This window comes from Neoarius graeffei, chromosome 1 (genome assembly GCF_027579695.1).
Source record: "Neoarius graeffei isolate fNeoGra1 chromosome 1, fNeoGra1.pri, whole genome shotgun sequence".
NCBI lineage: Eukaryota > Metazoa > Chordata > Actinopteri > Siluriformes > Ariidae > Neoarius > Neoarius graeffei.
The window spans coordinates 122,142,159-122,155,064 of record NC_083569.1 but is presented as its reverse complement, the minus strand read 5'-3'; the positions used below and the strand labels follow the sequence as shown (position 1 = coordinate 122,155,064).

At 40.2% G+C, this 12,906-nt stretch overlaps 1 protein-coding gene across 1 annotated transcript in view; it reads right to left on the bottom strand.

Annotated features, from left to right (window-relative positions):
* Positions 1–6,507, bottom strand: part of kiaa0232 (KIAA0232 ortholog) — a 34,898-nt gene extending 28,391 nt beyond the window's left edge. Inside the window, exon 1 of the mRNA XM_060916105.1 lies at positions 6,411–6,507. The gene's annotated coding sequence lies outside the window, so the exon portion shown is untranslated. The remainder of the gene's footprint in view (positions 1–6,410) is intronic.
* Positions 6,508–12,906: the final 6,399 nt, after the last annotated feature.

The window sequence follows — 12,906 nt, the reverse complement described above, 5'->3', positions numbered from 1 at the left end:
CGGCGCCATTGCGAAGTCGTCTGGATGAGTAGAACGGATTTGTTTACGATGATGTCACAACCACATGACTAGAACAAGCAGCACTCTCGCTGTTTTGTATGAACCACTGCATTGCATTCACTTTTGTATACAGCTTTTCTTTTAAATAAACAAGTAACTGAACCATTTCTTGAATTTCTTTTTTTTTTATTGGATAAGACTGCTTTTCAAAATGTTCACACACAATATAAAAAGTTATATAAATTATATAAAAATGCTTTTAAAAATGTTCACACACAATAAGAAAATTAAGTTATATAAAACTATGCACACTAATAAAACTAATTTGTACACACAGAAGGCACGATTTCCTCGCGTAGTCGCAGCCATCTTCTTGTTGTTGTGTGTTTGTTCCTGAGTGCTTCACGCCGGGTAGAAGAAGGGGTTTATGCGCATGCGTCCTCATCCCATTCTCATTCTCATTATCTGTAGCCGCTTTATCCTTCTACAGGGTTGCAGGCAAGCTGGAGCCTATCCCAGCTGACTATGGGCGAAAGGCGGGGTACACCCTGGACAAGTCGCCAGGTCATCACAGGGCTGACACATAGACACAGACAACCATTCACACTCACATTCACACCTACGGTCAATTTAGAGTCGCCAGTTAACCTAACCTGCATGTCTTTGGACTGTGGGGGAAACCGGAGCACCCGGAGGAAACCCACGCGGACACGGGGAGAACATGCAAACTCCGCACAGAAAGGCCCTCGCCGGCCCCGGGGCTCGAACCCAGGACCTTCTTGCTGTGAGGCGACAGCGCTAACCACTACACCACCGTGCCGCCCGCATGCGTCCTACTTCTTCTATTGTTCTGGTGTCTCCGATGGGACCGTCTTACAGCGCACGTAGAGGTGTGGCATGTGTATTGCATCATTTTCAGCAAGCGTTGCGTTGCCATATGTACCTGATATTTTACTGATCCGTTGCCCATGTGGACGCGATATTTTAAAAAAATAATCTCGTTGTCGTGTGGATGTAGCCAAAGTTACACAGTAATGACATCGGATTCTGACATCAGCCATCTCAGTAACCGAATTTTAGTTCTGTTTTTCTTAACCAACGTGATCTTGTGTGTATATCTTATAACATAGATCTTCGTTTTCCTTGTTAAATGTATACTTACATGGTACTTGGTTAATTAATTGCAACTGATTGAACCAAATGATAAGACATAACTTGGTTTAAAATTTGGTCTTCCAGTGAAGCTGGTTTAGCATTGACTAGGAGACGGGTTGTTTTACAGTCAGGGTACAAAGTTTGTGTCACAGGGGTCCAAAATTCAAATTGATTCAAACTGGTTCTTGTACCAGTTTTTAAGTGAAGGACAAGTTAAAGAACAGATTTCAGGTAATTTTTTGACACGTGTATGGTAGTTTTGTGTAATCTGCTATAAGATGGGAGAAACGAATGAAGTGATTGTCGGAAAGGACCTTTTTTTTGACACAATTACATACTAATTTGATCAAAATAGTCTGAAAACTTACTGGCATTCAACATTAAAACTTGTTTCCAATGATATGGAACCAAATATTTGTTTTATGGTATAAAGAATGATTCAGGGTTTTTTCTAGAAAAATTTAGTACGAGGACGCTCACCATGGCGAGGGAGTGAAGTGTGTGTGTGTGGGGGGGATGGTGCCGGTTGTCCCCCCCCGCCGTGCAAAGCCTTTGAAAAATGCTCCAATGGGACATTCTGAGGCTATCTGAGAGGGAAATTGTAACAAATTGTCTGTCAACATTGAAAAAGAAAGAAGTAATCTTCTTCTGCCCCGGACAGTCTTTGGCTTTCTTCCGCTTCGTGCCGCGGGATGACATCTTTAAACGCCCAAGTGTCAACAAAAACAACTCGCGAGCTACTTCTGTCAAAAGCTCCCGCGCCGGTGGCTGAAAGGTCATTCAGTCTCGAGAAATCTCGCTCTACAAGTCAGCTGACTTTGTAGTAACCCATGTCAAATCTCGCGAGAGCAGCCGCGACAAGTAACCAACTAAACAACATGGCGCCTCAGTCTGGAAAACGCCAATTCGGATTGTTTTTGCACCGTCTGGCGGTGTATCTACTATAATTGGAATATTTTTGGAGCAATTATAACGTATTTGATGATCAGACACATTGTCACGTAGTGTTGCTGGGATGTTTTCACGGAGTCGGTAAGGGGGCGCACGCCGAGAGTAAGAGGGCGCAGCGCCCCTGTTCACCCGTTTAGATGAAAGCCTGTGATTTAAGTGCATCCCTTTTGGAGCTACCTGTGGTCAAAAAAAGCACTTTTTCTAAATGACACGAGTAAAGCTGTGTTCATATACCGGTACGATAGTGGTATAACTGTACCGATACAAAGTATACCGGTACAGTTTAGTGCATCTGTCCACACCAGCGAGAAATGTTTGCGGTTTTCTTTCACGGTAGTTGAAATGTTTCTGTGGTTACCGAGTAACTTCCTTCCGAGAATATGGCGGATGAAACAACGTGTGTGCTTTTTCTTGTCCATGTACAGTCTGTATTTCTGGTGGTCATTTATTCGGTCGAATCGTATAAAACGCGCGAGGCAGTTGAGAAAGAAACAAAGAAAACTAATCTCCTGTTCCAACTGTTCCTGGCATCGCTCGTCTCCCCAAAGCTCCAACAAACACACAACTTTGTCTTTGCTTCATGTAGCTCCACGGTCGTTTTGAGCCATTTTGACATTTTATTTACAGCTGGAAAGCACGGGCGTATTGTATTGTATGAATAACCGGGAAGAAGTAGGAATGGTTCATTGCGCATGCGCATTATATTTGTATCGATACAGAACCGCTTCATCTGTCCACACTACAGCGAAGTGCTACAGTACCGGTACGAAACCCATACATTTGTGGGTTTCGTACCGGTATAGTTGCTAGTGCGGACAGATGTTGCGGTACGAAAGTAGTATCGTATCAGTACAAAATCCCTAGTGTGGACAGGGTATAATTTTGCTAAAAATATGACACATATTGCCATACACAGAGATGCCTACCCCAAATTTTGAATTTCAGTATTCTTGAAAACATTTTTCAGTATTTTGGAATGACTTTCAGTAACATTAATTTATGCGCATTTCCATTATAAAGAGGTGTATATACCAATATGTTTAACATTTAAATTATTAAAAAGAACTGTTCTGTGTGAATTGAATAAACAAAACACGAGCAGCCATCTCAACTGAATTTCCACTCGACAAATTTCTAGAGCATACAATATATCACATTTTTATAAATACAATAGTGTTCCCTGTTTGCAGACATTACGGTTGACTACCAATCACTGGTATTGAATGTAACTCCTCAAAAGTATTATATTATATTGCCTGGCAAAATGTTCTACCTGTTAACGGATTCTAATAAAATTAAAAAAAAAAAAGTGTCTTATTTCATGCCAAAGAGAGTCCGACATTGTTATCTTAATGTCCCAATATATAAATACTTCAGCATAATGCTTCAGAAGAGACATTGAATAAAATGGCATTTATAATTGTATTTAAAACAGTGGAATGATCAATTTTTTGCCACAATCCCAACAGCACTAATCATAAAATTCTGTTTTTGATCAGACTACATGTACATTTGCACTTGCAACACTGAAAAGACTTTGAATTAAAGAAGTCCAGCCAGTGTTTGATATTTCCGTGAATAAAAATCAGACATGTAAAAAGAAACTGAATAAGTTTAACTCACGTTTCATGGCACTAATCGGCAAGTTTAACTCCAAGCACAGGTCAACCATCACCGCTTCAGCACGCGTCACGTTCCGTGTCTTTTCATCCACAGAGTTCGTAAAAAACTGCTGGATACCCCCAGATTTACTTTCCGCCTGACTCGCCATTTCAGCATACTCCATATGTTTTTTGACATGAGTGATGTTAATGTCAGTTCTACACAGTTTGCAGTGCGCGTATCCATTGCCCTTTTGTCTGGGTGTAATGCACGGCCATTCTACCGTATCAAAAATAGCGCGAACAAATGTGCGGAATCTGCGCATGTCACACACAGCATGTGCGGTTGTCGTAAAAATAAATAGCCGTGAATCGCGCATGGATTGAAAAAGTTGCTTGGACATTTAAAAACAACTCACTGGAATTTAAGACTTTATAATAATTCCGTACAGAATAACACTGTTTGCCGTAACATCGTATTTATGTAACTTTTCCGTACAAAATACGGCCAATCCGTACGAGTAGGCATCTCTGCATACATTCACCAAAAATAACATTATCACCAAATTTTTTCTTTTGCATGGTAAACAGAGCTATCACAGGGCTACAATAAACAACCAAGTTTATTTAGTCAAGCCTTTTGATAGTGAAGATAATAATGCCGCTTTTCCACTACAAACGCGGCTGAGTCGGGCTGAGCCGTGCCGTGCTGAGTCGAGCTGAGCGGGGCTGTTGGAGTTGCATTTCGACTACAACCGCGCTGAACCGTGCTGGCTGGAAGTGGGTGGACACATTGGGTGGAGTTAGCGAAAGTGGGTGGACGTCAGGTGATGTCGTTAAGCAGCGCAAACAGTGACATCAGTGATCTTTTAAGCGGTAGTCTCACGACCCGAATAGTAAACAATAAACATGGAGGACATGGAGTCGTTAGTGTTGCTGGTCTTGGTTCTGTGGCTTGTTGTCACCGACAACAGATACTGGCAAGAGCGTATAGATGAGGCGAGGCGCATAAGGCTTCAGAAATTCTCGTAATTCGTAATTATTCTCCTTCCGGGTTTACGGTGTTTACAGATCCCAGCGTGCTCGCGGGGCGTGTGTGGGCATGTGAGGACACTCCTCCTCACCAATCAGTGCACAGGGGAGTGTCTGCTCACGCCCCCAGCCTCACTCGGCTCGCTTCAGCCCCACTCCAAAACGGTGCGAGTTTTAGGGGCTAAGCAGGGCTGAAGCGAGCTGAGTCGTGCTGTTTTTGGTAGTCGAAACGCGAGCCGTGTCGGGCTGAAGTGAGCTGAAAAAGGGTAGTGGAAAAGGGCCATATGTGATTTTTAGCTTGCGTACCCTGATTGTAAAACAGCCCTAAAATTAGAAGGCATTATGAATGAATGAATTTATTTTTATTTCAAACATGTATAAAAAAAAATTTAACTATTTGTACATACAAAAGAAAGAAAACGAGAAATTTAAAAAAATAAAATAACAGAGCTAAGACGTTACAAAACACTGCATATTGTTTGAAAAAGGAGTGGGAAGAAGTACAATACTTTTTTTTTTTAATTTCCCACCCCTTTTTAACTACGCCAAAATCCAAACTACATTAATACACCTATAAAAATATATACACCATATACTAAGTTAGTTCTAATATAACAAATCAACCCTATTCTATTTATCCCTCGTCATCCTCCATTAACATACTTCCTCTTCTATATACTTGTTTAAAATATTTTTTTGTACCTTTTTTTAAAACAGATTTATATTTGCACTGTGTTTTATTTCTGTCTCCAGTCTGTTCCACAACTCAATATGCTTTTCATATTTGTTCAAACCTTTGGTTTTGTAAAATTTAGGTCTCCCCTTAGATTATATCCCTCCTCTCTCTGTTATTATAGAGTTATTATAAATAAATAAATAAATCTTAAAGTGCATGCCTAATGTAAAAATTATTGCATTTTATAAGCTCTAATTATTAAAAAAAAAAACATTATGCATTAAGGTCAACTCAGCCCCAACAGCTTTACAGGATATTTATGAACACAGTGCTCCTGATGACTGCAGACATTTACACTCACTTTACACTTTACAAACAAGTCTGGTGTTTAATTTAAAAAGTGCAATTAAAAAAAAAAAGTGTTTTTGCAGTATTTATATTGGAATAAACAAACAAAAACAGTGTATTAGAGACACATGACTGACCTGAAACTCAGCTGTTTAATGACTCACTGACAGGTTTACACTCTCAGCTACTAGTTTACATTTTAAACTAATAGTGCTGGTGGTATTATAATGACAATAATAATAAGCTTTTTACTCAGGGACTTAACTAGCTGACTAGCATGACAAGCTGTCTGGGTGTGAGGCCTGGTCCCCGCCGCCCGGCCCGGCCCGGAGCTCAGCTCCACTTCACCCCGAAACCCTTCACCACTGCCCCGAGGCACAGCTCCACACCTCAAACAGCTTTATAACCATTTAATAATCACCATAATACCGCTCCAGTATCCGCGCTGGGAGACGGTTCGAGTTTATTTACACGCACTATGCTAAGCTAAGCTACGCTAATGCTAGCTAGCACTAGTGACGTTTGTATCTAAGAAATTTAAACGCCAACACTCCAAACACCGAGCTCCGGAACAAAACACACGTTTCAAACTGGAAAAAAATAAACGTCTAAAATAAATAATAAAAACAAACAAATGTCACTCCTACCTGGCTTTTATTCAGGAGAAAAGCGGAGCAGGAGAAGCGGTAACTTCTCTCCCGCTGCCGGCCGCTCCACAGCTCGGCCTCTGACCGTGTTTTTATCCCGAGCCAGCTTAGCAAAGCAACTGCCGCCATTTCGGCTCTGATCAGAACGCTGCGCACGGGTCCGCACAAGCACTGACTTAGAGCCAACATGGCGGACAAACGACACCTAGTTTCCGTCGCACTTCTTGTCCACCCGTGTCCATGGCAACAAGACGACTCACTACCGCCCGACGAATGACAGGCGTATTCTTCCGCCGCCTGATTGCATCAGAGGATTAAATAGAGCCAAGCAAGGGTTGCAAGCTGCCTGATGCAGAACATTTTTAACAGAGTTACTGGTGTCCCAGGGGCCAGATTTGGTCTGGGTTGTTTTACAATCAGGGTACGCAAGCTAAAAATCACATTTAACACTTATTATCTTCACTATCAGAAGGCTTGACTAAATAAACTTGGTTGTTTATTGTAGGCCTGTGATAGCTCTATTTACCATGCAAAAAAAATTTGGTGATAACGTTATTTTTGGTGAATGTATGGCAATATATGTCATATTTAGCAAAATATGATATAATATAATATAATATAATATAATATAATATAATATAATATAATATAATATAATATAATACTTTTGAGGAGTTACATTCAATACCAATGATTGGTCGTCAACCGTAATGTCTGCAAACAGGGAACACTATTGTATTTATAAAAATGTGATATATTGTATGCTCTAGAAATTTGTTGAGTGGAAATTCAGTTGAGATGGCTGCTCGTGTTTTGTTTATTCAATTCACACAGAACAGTTCTTTTTAATAATTTAAATGTTAAACATATTGGTATATACACCTCTTTATAATGGAAATGCGCATAAATTAATGTTACTGAAAGTCATTCCAAAATACTGAAAAATGTTTTCAAGAATACTGAAATTCAAAATTTGGGGTAGGCATCTCTGTGTATGGCAATATGTGTCATATTTTTAGCAAAATTATACCCTGTCCACACTAGGGATTTTGTACTGATACGATACTACTTACGTACTGCAAAATCTGTCCACACTAGCAACTATACCGGTACGAAACCCACAAATGTATGGGTTTCGTACCGGTACTGTAGCACTTCGCTGTAGTGTGGACAGATGAAGCAGTTCTGTATTGATACAAATATAATGCGCATGCGCAATGAACCATTCCTACTTCTTCCCGGTTATTCATACAATACAATACAATACGCCCGTGCTTTCCAGCTGTTAATAAAATGTCAAAATGGCTCAAAACGACCGTGGAGCTACATGGAGCAAAGACAAAGTTGTGTGTTTGTTGGAGCTTTGGGGAGACGAGCGATGCCAGGAACAGTTGGAACAGGAGATTAGTTTTCTCTGTTTCTTTCTCAACTGCCTCGCATGTTTTATACGATTCGACCGAATAAATGACCACCAGAAATACAGACTGTACATGGACAAGAAAAAGCACACACGTTGTTTCATCCGCCATATTCTCAGAAGGAAGTTACTCGGTAACCACGGAAACATTTCAACTACCGTGAAAGAAAACCGCAAACATTTCTCGCTAGTGTGGACAGATGCACTAAACTGTACCGGTATACTTTGTATTGATACAGTTATACCACTATCGTACCGGTATATATGTGAACACAGCTTTACTCGTGTCATTTAGAAAAAGTGCTTTTTTGACCACAGGTAGCTCCAAAAGGGATGCACTTAAATCATTCTTTATACCATAAAACAAATATTTGGTTCCATATCATTGGAAACATAGTTAAGTTTTAATGTTGAATGCCAGTATGTGGGCGGCACAGTGGTGTAGTGGTTAGCGCTGTCGCCTCACAGCAAGAAGGTCCTGGGTTCGAGCCCCGGGGCCGGCGAGGGCCTTTCTGTGTGGAGTTTGCATGTTCTCCCCGTGGGTTTCCTCCGGGTGCTCCGGTTTCCCCCACAGTCCAAAGACATGCAGGTTAGGTTAACTGGTGACTCTAAAATTGACCGTAGGTGTGAATGTGAGTGTGAATGGTTGTCGGTGTCTATGTGTCAGCCCTGTGATGACCTGGCGACTTGTCCAGGGTGTACCCCGCCTTTCGCCCATAGTCAGCTGGGATAGGCTCCAGCTTGCCTGCGACCCTGTAGAAGGATAAAGCGGCTAGAGATAATGAGATGAGATGAGATGCCAGTAAGTTTTCAGACTATTTTGATCAAATTAGTATGTAATTGTGTCAAAAAAAATGTCCTCTCCGAGAATCACTTCATTTGTTTCTCCCATCTTATAGCAGACTACACAAAACTAGTCTGGCTAACGCGACTGCAAAGCTCTACGAGCTATTGGTCTGGCCAAGATATTAATCCCAACCGTTTCCCAGAGCCCGTGGTTGACCCGCCTCCCTGAAATGCCTCAGTTTGCTACTGGTTGAAGCCAGAAAAGGCTGTGACGAAGCTTAAACCAATCACATCACTCTTTCCTCTGACGTATGTGACGCGACGGGGCTAACTGGTAGATTAAACTCTTACCGAAGCCGGTCGGGAGCAAGGCGAAAACGTCCTTCCTTTCAATAAATACCTCCAGGGCTGCTCTTTGCTCCGTTTTCAGTGAGAACTTGCTCCATGTTCGTAATGTTTCTAGTGAATGAAGCGCTTCTGGCATAGATTCTGTAAACAATCTATGGCTTCCGGTTGCAGTTCTACTACGTCACTGCCTTGAACACGCCTCTACCCAGGGCCGTTGAAGATGCTCAAAGTTGATTGGTTCCCGATTTTTCGGGAGCTTGGAAGAGCTGTAGATAGCTTGCCTGGCCAGACTAAGCTCGCAACAGGCCCTCATGTTGCGTCACGCTTAGGATGGGCGGGCCCAGGCTAACACAAAACTACCATACACGTGTCAAAAAATTACCTGAAATCTGTTCTTTAACTTGTCCTTCACTTAAAAACTGGTACAAGAACCAGTTTGAATCAATTTGAATTTTGGACCCCTGTGACACAAACTTTGTACCCTGACTGTAAAACAACCCGTCTCCTAGTCAATGCTAAACCAGCTTCACTGGGAGACCAAATTTTAAACCAAGTTATGTCTCATCATTTGGTTCAATCAGTTGCAATTAATTAACCAAGTACCATGTAAGTATACATTTAACAAGGAAAACGAAGATCTATGTTATAAGATATACACACAAGATCACATTGGTTAAGAAAAACAAAACTAAAATTTGGTTACTGAGATGGCTGATGTCAGAATCCGATGTCATTACTGTGTAACTTTGGCTACATCCACACGACAACGAGATTATTTTTTTAAAATATCGCGTCCACATGGGCAACGGATCAGTAAAATATCAGGTACATATGGCAATGCAACGCTTGCTGAAAATGATGCAATACACATGCCACACCTCTACGTGCGCTGTAAGACGGTCCCATCGGAGACACCAGAACAATAGAAGAAGTAGGACGCATGCACATAAACCCCTTCTTCTACCCGGCGTGAAGCACTCAGGAACAAACACACAACAACAAGAAGAAGATGGCTGCGACTACGCGAGGAAATCGTGCCTTCTGTGTGTACAAATTAGTTTTATTAGTGTGCATGGTTTTATATAACTTAATTTTCTTATTGTGTGTGAACATTTTGAAAAGCATTTTTATATAATTTATATAACTTTTTTTATATTGTGTGTGAACATTTTGAAAAGCAGTCTTATCCAATAAAAAAAAAGAAATTCAAGAAATGGTTCAGTTACTTGTTTATTTAAAAGAAAAGCTGTATACAAAAGTGAATGCAATGCAGTGGTTCATACAAAACAGCGAGAGTGCTGCTTGTTCTAGTCATGTGGTTGTGACGTCATTGTAAACAAATCCGTTCTACTCATCCAGACAACTTCGCAACGGCGCCGTTGCCAGATTTTTCCACTCTGGAACCCGTTCTCAAAAAATATCGTTTTGGGGCACCCAAAACGCCGGTGCCGTGTGGACGCCAGGCCGAAACGATAAACAATTTTATCAGATTCACCTGAATCCGTTGCCATGTGGACAGCCTCTTTGAGCATCTTTGACATAGCATTTGTGCTTGGTAATTGCTCTTGATAGCTGTGTAGTCACTGTAGTGTGTTTGTCTGTATGGTGATTGGTGGACCACTTTGCATCACAGAATATGCCGCAGCGGTGCAGCCGCATGGACTCTGGGGCCTGTGATTGTATTGCCCAGACCAGTTGGTCTCCTAGTGGAAAATCCTTTAAAAAATGCTCTGGGATGTCAACTTTTATAACCGATTTCTGATGTTAAATAACGATAAAATCGAGTCACAATACTGTACAACATAAACAACTCTTGGTACACATTAATACCACCAGAAACTACTTATGAAGTTGTGAGACCTCAACGTCTCTGAGTTGGCTCTTGCTTCGTTCCAAAGTTACTTGTCAGGTAGGCAACAGGTACGCATAAATAGTTCTTTTTCAAATCCCCTGGATTTAAAGCATGGTGCTCCACAAGGGTCCATGCTTTTCAATTTGTATCTCAATGATCCTCCTTCAGTTTGTGAACCATTCCACCGAATCAGTGCCATTTCCATCCCTAGAAAATTATATGTATAAATGCACATAAAAATGTACTTTAAAATACATTTCCTTATTACGCAGAATGTCCTGCACATTGATCTGATTTCAAATTTAAGATATATAATTGTCAGGATTCATAAAAACTACCTAAAACACTGAAAAATAGCATGTGTTACCTGTCCCCGCACTCTAACTTTATACTTAACTATGAAATATTATGATTTAAAATCCTTCAGAAACAGTATTTCTTTTGCACTGTTGTGTGACTCCATATCCTATCCATGGTTTAAATATATTTTTTTCATAAGAAATCCACAATATCTTAGTTAAAATACACATTTTAGCCATGTCCCTGGGTTTTCACTCAGTCCTGTTACCCAAACATATTACCCCATCTGACAAATTTGGAACATTCCATAAATCACATGCTCAACAGGAAGTTACGTCAGTTGTGTCTTCTGAAGGCTATGGGAAGACCAAAAGTTAGTTCTCTCATTTACTTTTCTGTATATCTAATGATTTTTTTTAACTTTGACTGATAAGGTCAATGTCAACACACTGTCCTGTTACTTAAATTATTTCTTAGATATTTGTTTATTCTAAAAATGCAGATTTTTTGGTAAATCACTAGAATGTGGTCATGCTATTAGTGATGACCCCATGTGGCTTAATTCCATGTATTAGCTAATCCTAGGCTAAAAACTCAGTCCTGTTACTTTCAGTCCTGTTGCTCATATAAAGAGTATGCAGCCATCTTTGACTTCCAAACCTTGTAAAAACAATAAATAACGTAGCCTGAGGTTGACCAATACTCATTTTGAATAGTTAAATATGTGTGTTATTATAATCAGTGTTGAAAAGATATAACAAATTAAGTTTAATTTGGGAGTGGTACAACAAGCAAATGGCACCCATTCAGTGGAATGTCCCTTGTAAGACATGTAGTGTTGAGTCATACAGTATGTTGATAATTCCAAGCTTTATGTCTCATTTTCCAACAAAGAGATCAATGGAGGGCTCAACGATCTTAAGGAAGATCTGTTGCGGGTGGCTGCTTGGTGCTGTGATAATAGTTTGCTGATAAATCCTGACAAGACCAAGTTCTGCATGTTTGGATCAGACAAGCTGCTCAGTCAGACGCCTGTTCCACCTATTAAGTTCCTGGGAAAGGAGCTACCGGTCGTCCATTCAGTTAAAGACCTTGGTGTTATAGTAGATAGTAACTTGTCATTTGATGAACATATTAGAACTCTAACTGCAGACAAACTAGTAATGCTGAGTAGGATTCGTCACCTTTTTGATCAACAGACACTTTTTATAATTATTAATTCCCTATTTTTTCTAAGCTTTTTTATTGCTCTACTGTCTGGTCTGGTACTAGCAAATCAAATATTCACAAGTTACAGCTAGTCCAGAATTTTGCTGCCTGAATTTTGTCTAGAAAGCGCAAATTTGATCATATAACGCCCACTCTTAAAGAACTTAAGCTTTTGCCTGTGTCAGATTTACTAGCCATAAGAGATGCGGTACTGATGTACAAGTGTATGAACAATCTCGCGCCTGATTATCTTATTAGCCTGTTCAGGAAACGCTCCAGCATACATCAACATAACACTAGGAACAGCGACAATCTGAATATTCCTAAGTGTCGTACCGTTAAGGCACAGCACTCATTTCTTTATAGAGGGGTTTCTGTCTGGAATTCACTTCCTAAGGCTATTTCTAATTCTTCATCAGTGTCAGTATTTAAGCGGAATTTGAAGTCGCAGTATTTGGAAAGGTGGTTGAGCGCAAATTGAATTGATGATAACAAATATAGTATATTTATTAGATCTTATAGTCTTTTTTAAACTTTTTTATATATTTTTTCTAGATTAATATTTTAAATTTTTTGATTAGATT